Source organism: Phycodurus eques, chromosome 2 (genome assembly GCF_024500275.1).
Source record: "Phycodurus eques isolate BA_2022a chromosome 2, UOR_Pequ_1.1, whole genome shotgun sequence".
Taxonomy (NCBI): domain Eukaryota; kingdom Metazoa; phylum Chordata; class Actinopteri; order Syngnathiformes; family Syngnathidae; genus Phycodurus; species Phycodurus eques.
Genome location: NC_084526.1, coordinates 37,403,922 through 37,415,810, shown reverse-complemented (window position 1 = coordinate 37,415,810; position 11,889 = coordinate 37,403,922).

Here is an 11,889-nt window from a genome sequence, read left to right as displayed (position 1 = left end):
GATTCGCCTGGAGTTCCTAAAGGCTCTGGATGTTGTGGGGCTGTCCTGGTTGACACGCCTCTGCAACATCGCGTGGACATCGGGGACAGTGCCTCTGGATTGGCAGACTGGAGTGGTGGTCCCCCTTTTTGAGAAGATCACACTGCTCAGCCTCCCTGGTAGGGTCTCCAGCACCCCCTATTCAGGGGTGCTGGAGAGGAGGGTCCGTCGGGAAGTCGAATCTCAGATTCAGGAGGAGCAGTGTGGTTTTCGTCCTGGCCGTGGAACAGTGGACCAGATCTACACCCTCGGCAGGGTCCTCGAGGGTGCATGGGAGTTCGCCCAACCAGTCTACATGTGTTTTGTGGACTTGGAGAAGGCGTTCGACCGTGTCCCTCGGGGAGTCCTGTGGAGGGTGCTTCAGGAGTATGGGGTACCGAACCCCCTGATATGGGCTGTTCGGTCCCTGTACGACCGGAGTCAGAGTTTGGTCCGCATATCCGGCAGTAAGTCGGACTCGTTCCCGGTGAGGGTTGGACTCCGCCATGGCTGCCCTTTGTCGCCAATTCTGTTCATAACTTTTATGGACAGAATTTCTAGGCGCAGCCAAGGCGTAGAGGGGGTCCGGTTTGGTGGCCTCAGTATTGCACCTCTGCTTTTTGCTGATGATGTGGTTCTGTTGGCTTCATCAAGCCGTGAGCTCCAACTCTCACTGGAGCAGTTCGCAGCCGAGTGTGAAGCGGCTGGGATGAGAATCAGCACCTCCAAATCTGAGACCATGGTCTTCAGTCGGAAAAGGGTGGCATGCCCTCTCCAGGTCGGGGATGGGATCCTGCCCCAAGTGGAGGAGTTCAAGTATCTTGGGGTCTTGTTCACGAGTGAGGGAAGAATGGAACGGGAGATCGACAGGCGGATCGGTGCAGCGTCTGCAGTGATGCGGACTTTGTATCGGTCCGTTGTGGTAAAGAAGGAGCTAAGCCGAAAGACGAAGCTCTCAATTTACCGGTCGATCTTCGTTCCTACCCTCACCTATGGTCATGAGCTGTGGGTCGTGACCGAAAGAACGAGATTCCGGATACAAGCGGCCAAAATGAGTTTCCTCCGCAGGGTGTCCGGGCTCTCCCTTAGAGATAGGGTGAGAAGCTCGGTCATCCGGGAGGATCTCAGAGTAGAGCCGCTGCTCCTCCGCATTGAGAGGAGCCAGATGAGGTGGCTGGGGCATCTGATTCGGATGCCTCCCGGACGCCTCCCTGGTGAGGTGTTCCGGGCACGTCCCACCGGGAGGAGACCCCGGGGACGACCCAGGACACGCTGGAGAGACTACATCCTTCGGCTGGCCTGGGAACGCCTCGGGATCCCCCCCGGAAGAGCTGGATGAAGTGGCTGGGGAGAGGGAAGTCTGGGCGTCCCTGCTAAAGCTACTGCCCCCGCGACCCGACCCGGATAAGCGGTAGAAAATGGATGGATGGATGGATGGATGGAGTATTGTTCTGTAGAAGCTGTTTTATTTTTAGAGAAAATAAAATGTTTATTTCTTTCCATCTTTCAAAGAAGAAAGGTACTACAACATGGATGATACGTTTTGTCCATACCAAATACACCGCTTTAAACTCTTAGCCTAAATATGGAGTGTAGCCAGCAGTCGACATTTAAACACAAATATCATTGTTTGCCCCCCCTCGTAACTAGAAAAGCAACAGCAGCAAAAGTAAATCTGCATGGAAATATTCTTCATCAGATCTCATAAATCAGACCCCCATCAGACACACGTTCCCTTGGAAGAGAAGACCACCAAGGCAGCCGTTTTCCCACCACCCAGTAAATTTACTATAATGTGACTATTTTCAAATGAAGACTGCAATAAACACATGCCTGGCCGGAGTAAACAGTGCAGTCAACCCATCATCTCATTTAATCACCTTGGACCAAACTATCTAATTTGAAATCATAAATCAATATAATAATAATAATTTTGAAAAAGTGAAAAGATCAGAGTCATTGCTTGGAGCAAACCCGGCTGAACACACTATGTACGGGCCTTAATATGTCGGGGGATAAACGCTGTATTTGGCAACTGTTCAGTGCGGCCGCGGCTGCCATTCGTGCTTACATTAGGCAGGCATGCAGCAGCTGTGTGGTGCGCGTGGTGCGTTCAGGGACACGGTGTAAACGGGAGTGAATGTGTTCCTTGGTTCTTTTGTAATACAGTACATAATTGTAAAAATGGATTACTAGGAATATTATTTGTATCATAACGATTCACTTAAAATACTATTTGATCACACTGTGATAATATTGAATTTGTTTTGTAATATAAGAAAACATAAGATAAAATATTTTGTTAATATAGTCAGCCAGAGCTGCTAGGAATGCAAAGTTATCAATGTCCTTTCATGGGTTGCATGTTTTTGTGTTGCACATTAAGGACAAAAGTCCTGTTTTTGCTTGAATTCCTCATTTTAAAAACCACCATTCAAGTTATTCATTCAAGTTTTCCCTCGTGTTTTTTAGATTGTAGGGTGAAAGCTTCAGCTGGCTACTGGTGTGGACCGAATGCATGGCAACAATGGGAAAATGAAATGCCAGTATTTTGAGGGTAATATCCCTTCAGCAACATATTGAAAAAAAAAAAACTATAAACGAGTTCATCTTTGGACCGGTGAACTGAACTTTGAACTAGTTTGTATAGAAAATAACTTTACCAGCACTGCAGTGATGGATGCTGTCAAGTTGAAGAAGAAGTCCTATTGGGCCCTTTTGGCCTGTGGAACTCTGTAGGAAGGAAGCTGATAGGTACCGGCAAGCCCATCGGAATGCAGGTCGTCGCTGAGGCAAAAACTTGGGCGTAGGAGGGGCTTGGTGAGGCCATGGAGGAGGAAGAAGAGCACATCAAAATGTTGTATAGTGGGAATGGTAGCTAGAGCTTGACAAAGTGGCTGGGGAGAAGGACGTCTGGGCTTCTCATCTTAGGTTACTGCCCCACTGACCCAAGCAGAAGAAAATGAATGGATGGATGGATGGATAATGATGAATGGTGGATGGAAGTCACAGTTTCAACTGACCCGCAGGTTTACAGTATTGCTCTATTACAAGGCAAGAACACATTTATGTTAAATTATATCTTACCCCATGTGTTAATAAGTTATGGAAAATCAAATCAGTGCATTTTCTACAGGTTGCTGGTTTTAAATGAATCCCTATTATTGATGGTTAGAAATTTAGTGTTATATTCCATCATATATATTTGTCTCCACATTGTTGTACTGCTAAAGCTACTGCCCCCACGACCCCACCTCGGATAACCAGAAGAAAATGGATGGATTGTTGTACAGTTACTACAGTTAACTGCTCTTTTGTCTTTCAGCAACCGAAACTGATGTCCTAATCTATATATTTTATACTACTGAACAGTACTTTTGATCTCCACTTGAACATTGCACTCCTAGAGGTCAGTCCCATTTTTAGTTAACAGATTCTCCAATGGCAGAATGGGAGGCAGATCCTTCAGCTGTCTGGCTCCTCTCCAATGGAACGATCTTCAAGTTTTGGTCAGGAAGGTGTATTTTTAGGAACAGATTGATAGTTAGGGCCGGCTCAGTCTTATCCTGAATAATCCCTGATCATTCTGAACATGTCCAAAAGCGTTCCTCAACCTCAGTATTGAATTTATGCAGAAGAATTACTTACTGTTAGTAATACTGACTTATTTACTGATTATACTTATATTGGGTTTTATTTATGTGTTCTTTATTTGCAGTCTATCTATTATGAAGTAGTGTGTGGCGATATAAGGAGAAAGACCCATTAAGAGGAAGACACCAACCTGTCCTACGCCTCAAGCATTACAAGAGGTGTGGTTGCTTTCCGGAAAGAGGAGTGTTTGATGGCCAAATTAATAGCAAGCATCCATAATAATGTATCCTCAAGGTTTCCACCTCCTCCCTACCGGAGGAAATAAAGGTTTAATACGACACTGACTCAAACATTTGTCACAAACTCATAATCACATAGTAACACGCTGTGCATGGTACACATACTGTATGAACCGGTTCCTTAATAACACTACAATTTTATTATTATTTCAAAACAACTATGAAAAAATGTTAAAGAGACCTCTTTGATGTTTTTTTAAACACTCATAATGTTCTCTGTGTCTGAGCAACAACATTTAGAACAACAAAATAATACACTGGAAATATTCAGTATCTGGTTGTCTTTGGTGCCTCAGCAAACATGTTCACCCAAAGGCTAAAGCCATGCCCCATTCTCTATCACCTGTCTGACCTGCAGGCTATCACCTGGCCATCATTGCTCCTCAAGTAAAAAACAGCAACAACAACAACAAAAACTATACAGTACAACTGAAGGTTTTAAAATGTTTGAAGTCGACAATTTTGGATTGGTTTACAACTCCATCACTTTATGCTGAACATTTTTATTTTCATTAGTAGTCTTCATTCACGTGCTGATGTCATCTGCAAAGTATCCAAAGAGTACGGTAGGGATCAATAAAGTAGACTCTAATTTGCTTAAGTACGATTGTAAAACCACAGAAGTTGCCCGGAAGGTCTCTTCCTCTTGATGTTTTTGTGATTACTTTCTCCAAGAGGTTGAAAGGACATCAGGATGAGAGAGAAGAATGCAAGAAGCAGTCCTTGTCCTTTTATTGGTTTGTTACTTAGCATTATGTTTTGATGTTGCAAAATTATAATTTCAGATTTTTTCTTTAGCTATAAAGTGCAGTTCTTTTATGGTCTGATGTGGAAACACTTTTGTTGTCCAATACACACTACGAAGTAGCAGTGAAACTACATACTACACTGACATTTTTAAACCTTAAGCACAACAACACAATTATAAAAAATAAACTTTGTTTTGCCCATTTATAGTGCATTGACATATTATTTGCAGATGACACCCACCCGAAAGGGAAAATGTCTGATCTCTGGGAACTTAAATTATAACAATAGATGACGATGGGTATTTGTCGCAAAATGTATGTATTCCATATGCATACATCCATCGATCCATTTTCTGACCCGCTTCTCCTCACTAGGGTCGCGGGCGTGCTGGAGCCTATCCCAGCTATCCAATTCATGCATGTTTTGGGGATGTGGGAGAAAACCGGAGTGCCCGGAGAAAACCCACGCAGGCACGGGGAGAACATGCAAACTCCACACAGGCGGGGCCGGAGATTGAACCCCGGTCCTCAGAACTGTGAGGCTGACGCTCTAACCAGTCACCCACCATGCCGCCATATGCATACATTTTAACATTAAATATTATATTATGTATGATAATACTGCTAAAGTTTTGTTAAGAGCCCAGTGTTGACCCATTGATTGACAGAATCCCCTTTTAAGAAATAACGTTATGTTCAATATATCAACACAGAATGAACCAGAGCAGTTGTGTGGATTCAGTCAAACACCTTCAGTGTGCTGCATCATCATAAAACCAACACACAATCCTCTGGTTCAGATTAAGCGCTCACTGATATCAATCACGGTTTTCAGGAATGTTGGTGAATATGCAGCAATGGAAAGTGGGTCAAAAATTCCAAGGTTTTGCTGCTTTACCAGAAATAAGAGAGTTCCCTAGCATTGGGGAAAAAATTTCAAACCAAATGAAAGGTTGATGTTAGTCCTCCTGATGAAATGGATTTACATATGTAAAAGTATATTTACAAACATATTTTCACCAGGTCTCCTATCAATCAAATGTTAACAATTTAGCCCTTGGGCCCCCGAGATATTTATGTAAGGTCCTCTGCGCACCAGAAGTGACTGAACTGGACAATTGCGCAACAAATACAGTTGGTGATTCCCTCCCACACATCAGGCAATTGACCCTTGCACATATAGTACAGTATAACCAACTTGCTGCAACTGAAAAATTGCAATCCCTGGTGTTCTTATCCAGAAACAATGTTTTTAGACTCCACGTACACTGTAATCTATTATTTTAAACTACAGAGAACATGGTGTGATGGTCAAGGATGAAGTGGTTTGCCGTGGCCGCTATATCTATATTATAATATTACAAAGAAAGGAAACTGGCGAGAAATAAAAGGAAAGTGTATGTGGATTTTTGAGAGGCAGTTGGTTCCATTCATTGCTTGTATTTGTGCATTTCCCAAACATAGATCGTCCAACACTTTACTTTTTCATCCACAAGAACAGATACAATCATAAACATACGGCTGTTGTTTATGGAAGCGTATACTTGGTATGTGAAAGCTCATGTGATATGATATGATATGATATGGCATTACTGATCACCAGTATCCAAGTTTTTAATCATAACAAAACTAGTAGCTGACGGTCGGCCTCATGAAAACTAGTGACCAAACCCCACACACTGCGCGGCAGACAGTCAGTCCGGTTTGGTGTGTGGCGGGTCTAAAGCTGATGTTTTTACTCTAGAGCAGGGGTGTCAAACTAATTTTTGTCTCGGGCCGTATTGTAGTTATGATTTCCCTCAGAGGGCCGTTAGAACAGTGAAATGTTTAATCACCAAATCATATTATTACCATTACACAACAAATTGAGGGATAACTACTTTTGAAATCAGAAGACAAGGATAATAGTTTGTCCAAGTATTGTTTAGGTTACTGTAGAAGAAGGGTTTGGTAACAGAAAAATGCAATATCTTCAACATTATTGTTTATTATCATGACAATTTGAGTACAGATTTTAGCATAAATCACGGAAGTTGACGAGCATGATTTGCTTTCGCGGGCCACATAAAATGATGTGGCGGGCCCCATCTGGCCCCCGGGCCTTGAGTTTGACACCTATGCTCTAGCACCTCAAGGAGAGTTATCAACAAATTGACACTGACAAGCAAAGCAATTTAAAAATGTCTTTCATCAATGAGGTATGAATCTGTATATTTCAGTTCATTTCACTGTGACTTTGAAGTTATCATTGTTCATTGTTCAACAGAAACTTTCTCATATTTAGTCTGTGTCTGGTGTTAATCTAAACTGCTTGAACTGTCTTTGGTGGAGGGGACGGGCTTACCTGGGGGCCCAGTTAACACCATCATGCACACGCACACGTCTGCATGCACACACACGCGCACGTTTATTTTACTCCTTCCAAAAAAGGAGCTGTTGAGGCTGCTGAGATTAGGGTGCAGGGAAAAGAACAAGCAGCAAAAACACAGTGAAACCGTTCGACAGTGAAACAAGACACCTTACTTTGTCAGAGCAGATAACATGAGGCAAACATGCGACTCCATCACAGAGATGATGAGGGATGGGATTTATTAAAATGACTGACTACAGTCTTACTGACAAAATATCTACTGTATATAACTATATAACAATAATGAAAAATATACACAAGTAGCTGCTAAATATTTAGATATGTAATTACATACAGCAAAATCAATGTTTGGTAAGGAACATCTGTTCACGTTTGTTTTAAAACTGCTTCAAGTCTAGCATGCAGGTCATTCCCTGACCACAGACCGTTCCTTTCCAGCTCACTCCACACATATGGCGGAGTTCAAAATAGCACATGCTGGACTGACACAAAAATATTTAAGGGTTCAATACCTCAAAGCAGCAGGATTAGCAGTTAGAATTGACCAAAGTAATTACACAAAGCAGTGGCATGCAAAGGTGTATGGCTGCCCGGGGGAACACAAAGGGTTCAAAATACTTCTGTAAATAGGGGGTGGGGGTGGGGAGCTAACACTTAATGCCCAAATCCATTTGGATGTTCCCTCTGAGTTGGATGCCCGGGGCAACCCCCCATCCACCCCGCCCTTTGCCAATCAAAACCCAGAATCTTTAAAGTGTAATTATACAAAGTAAAGCACAAATGGATAATTAACAAGTCCAGTTAGGAAGCAATAATTATTGCAAATCAAGTTCAGATGCTGTTGTGCCAATGTGTCAGACAACAGTTGGAAAGGAGAGGCAATTAGCGTTGCAACCCGTAATAAGGAATGGTTTTACACGTGGTGGGCACAGACCATTTACCTCTTATCCTTTCTGGATCTTTCCTGGCTAGTTTGGATTTTTCCAGTTCTCTCACCACTTGTGGTGGTTTGAGCTAGTAGCTGCAGGACACAGAAGGTTTGCTGTGTCTCCCTGTACAGCGATGAGTGTGGAGGAGATAGCAGGAGACATGCCGGTTCCCCAAGAAAGGTGTAGTGGGGCCATTGGAGGGCAACAACCAAAGTAGCATGACCACTATTTGCATCTGCAAGAAAGAACAGGAGGTGCAGCAAATTGACATCCAGCAGGGGATTGTGTGCATGTTTGTGCCAATTTTGCCCAAACAATCAGAAACAGACTCCATGATGGTGGTGTGAGAGCCGGACAGCCACAAGTGGGGCTGTGCTCACAGGCCGGCTGTGTGTTATATTTTCCAGATTAGACACAACGTGGCAGATGAGAATATGGTTCACCCTGAGCACATGACCTGAGAGAGTCTGCAGCTGCAATGTCCTACAACATGACAATGCTGGTGGTGGGTTAGTGACGGCCTGTCGAGGTATACCCAGAATCGATTGCTGATGTAGTTCCTTTTGCCATGCTCCTAGGCATCCAACTTGGGGGGCATTCAAATGGGTTTGGGCATTAATCCCCCCAACACCCATTGATTTATTGTATTGATGTACTATAGAGCGGCACAGTGAGCAACTGGTGAGCACATCTGCCTCACAGCTCTGAGGACCGGGGTTCAAATCCCAGCCCTGCCTTTATGGAGTTTGCATATTCTCCCCGTGCCTGGCTGGGTTTTCTCCGGGCACTCCGGTTTCCTCCCACATCCCAAAAACATGCGTGGTTGGTTGATTAAAGACTCTAAATTGCCTGTGTTTCTATGTGCCCTGTGATTGGCTGGGGACCGGTTCAGGGTGTAACCCGCCTCCCGCCCGAAGATGGCTGGGATAGGCTCCAGTACGCCCGCGACCCTCGTGGGGATAAGCGGTACAGAAAATGGATGGATGGATGGATGGACTATACTTCGATCGGAAAAATTTTTCGCAGTCCAGCAGGTAGGGAACACTGAGCAATATTTCTAAGACTCTATCAGGGCAGATGTTAAAGTCCTACAAATAATTACAGTGCACCTATGAGCAGCATGAATGCAAGCTTGTCACTAAAAATGTCACGTCATCAAAGCATTGCATTTATTTTGAAATCAGTAATGTTTGATGGCTAAATTATCCACTTGGTTTTGGTTCACAATTCACATCAATCAGACTTGATGTGAATAATACTTTTACATTGCCAGGTTTTTCTGTGGCTAAGTCAGTGTCTCCCTCCTTTCAACAATGCCGCACATTTACTTATCAAGTATGGTAACTATTTTTGTCCTCTGCCCTAAGCAGTAGTAGACAACCTCTGATGATGAGAGGCGATCCTCCACTTTCTGGGAGAATCAGAGTTTTTATTACCTGCAGGAGGTTCAATTTATTCAGTTGTATGTTTTAGTTTCAATGCATCTTCCCAGCCACACCCCGATGTATTGTTCCAATGATGTAATCATAAAATCTTGGTGAGAATCCGCACATTGATTATGTCCTTTGGGCGTTGGGGTTGGCCAACCGACCTGGGTCTCTAGGCCTGCGTGGTGTCCTCTGGCCCCTATGGCTCCACAGGTAGTGCCTTTGAACTATCATGTTCCATACAGCATTCGACCAAGGCCTTTGTGCTCATTCAATCCACACAGCAACTCTTGCACACTTGCAAAAAAAAACAATTTTTCTGGGAGATTCAAATATTTTCAAAACACTCATATTATTATTAATAATAATGCATACAACTTATGTACCGTTTTTAAATGCATTTAAATATGAGATGTCACATTTAGCCCCTATTTCTCCCTATTTTTGGGAGGGTAGACACTTTAAGTATGAATTTGCTAATATTATATTATTAACCACTATTATTTATACAAGGCCAGAAGGAAAAGGGGAGCAGTTGCAGCTGGTGGAGTTTATATACTGTGAGATAACTCTTTGTTAAAATGTAGGCGGCACGGTGAACGACTGGTTGGAGTGTCTGCCTCACAGTTCTGAGGACCGGGGTTCAATCCCCGGCCCCTCATGTGTGGAGTTTACATGTTCCCCCCGTGCCTACGTGGGGTTTCTCCGGCACTTCGGTTTCCATCCGCATCCCAAAAAACATACATGGTAGGTTAATTGACAACTCCCGTAGGTGTGAATGTGAGTGCGAATGGTTCTTTGTTTATGTGCCCGATGATAGCTGGGATAGGCTCCAGCACGCCCGCGACCCAAGTGAGGAGAAGCGGCTCAGAAAATGGATGTATGGATGGATGTTAAAATGTAGCCATTTTCTAAAATCATTTAAGTTCATTTTTTCTTCATTAATGTACACAGCCATTAATGTGCACCCCATATTGACAGAAAAAAACGGAATTGTTGACATTTTTGCAGAAAAACTGAAATATCACACAGCCTTAAGTATTCCTACCCTTTGCTGTGACACTCATATATTAACTTGGGTGCTTTCCATTTCTTCTGATCATCCTTGAGCTGGTTCTACACCTTCATTAGAGTCCAGCTGTGTGTGATTATACGGATTGGACTTGATTAGGAAAGCCACACATCCGCCTCACAGTTCTTAGGACAGAATCAGAATCATCTTTATTTGCCAAGTATGTCCAAAACACACACAAGGAATTTGTCTTCGGTAGTTGGAGCAGCTCTAGTACGACAACAGACAGTCAATTGACAGAGAACACTTTTGAGACATAAAGACAATGAGAAAAACAGTCATGAGTAAAAAAAATTTTTTGACAATTGTGCAAAAGCTGCAAGTGCTCTAGTACTTAGAGCAGTTTGAATGACTAATATAGCAATAGTCCGGTGCAATGACCATTGTGCGAAGGGCGCCGAGACTTCAAGGAGTGTATGCAAGTTTAAAGTGACTAGTAGCACGATAATCTGGGACAATGTCGATTGTGCAAATGTTGCAGATACTCCTCAGTCAGTGTGCAAGTGGTGCTGATGCTACTCTGGCATGAGTGGCCAGTATTGGTCAACAACAGATATGCAAATAGGGCAGCGTGGCGAGACTACTACAGTGAGTGCACGAGTAATGTATAATTGGCCTGACAGAAACTCAAGATAAAAAAATTGGCAGCATGTTGCACCTCTGTTCAAATGGCAGGTTTTTGTGATCTTCAAAAATTAGAACAAGATAATTTAAAACTTTTTACCCCCACTATTAGTTAACCTATAACCTGGGCAATTCAATTAAAAATATGTATTTTTGAGAGGGCTAGGAAAAAATAAACAACTGAGATAACCTGGTTGAACAAGTGCACACACCCTCTTATAAATGGGCATGTGGCTGTGTTCCGAATTGATCATCAATCATATTCAAACTCGTGTTAAATGGGAGTTACCACACAACTGCCACCATTTACTGTAAAGTCCCTCTTATTTACCCAAAATAAAGACATTTTTGCAGTCACATCTTACTATGCAAGGCATGGTCCGTCACCTGGTCCGCATACTTTCACTTACGAAACATCAATAGTCTCAGTCCATCCCTCACTCCCTCACTGCTACTGTGCTTGTTCACAGCCTTGTCACTTCCCTCCTGGATTACTGCAACTCCCTTCTGTATGGTCTTCCCCATAAATCACTGCAAAAACTACAGTTTCTCCAGAACTGGGATTATCACAAGGACCCCCTCCTCCATTCACCACATTACACCAGCCAGCCTGGGAACAACTCTACAAGCTTCCTGTCCAAAACCACATCCAACATAATATACTGATCTACACCTGCAATACCATTAATAACCTCACCCCGCCATATCTTGCTGACCTCCTTCACTTTGCCATACTCTCCCGCTCTCTCATGTCTTAGTCCGCCCTCCACATCACCATCCCTTCTGCACGTCTGTCCACTGTGGGG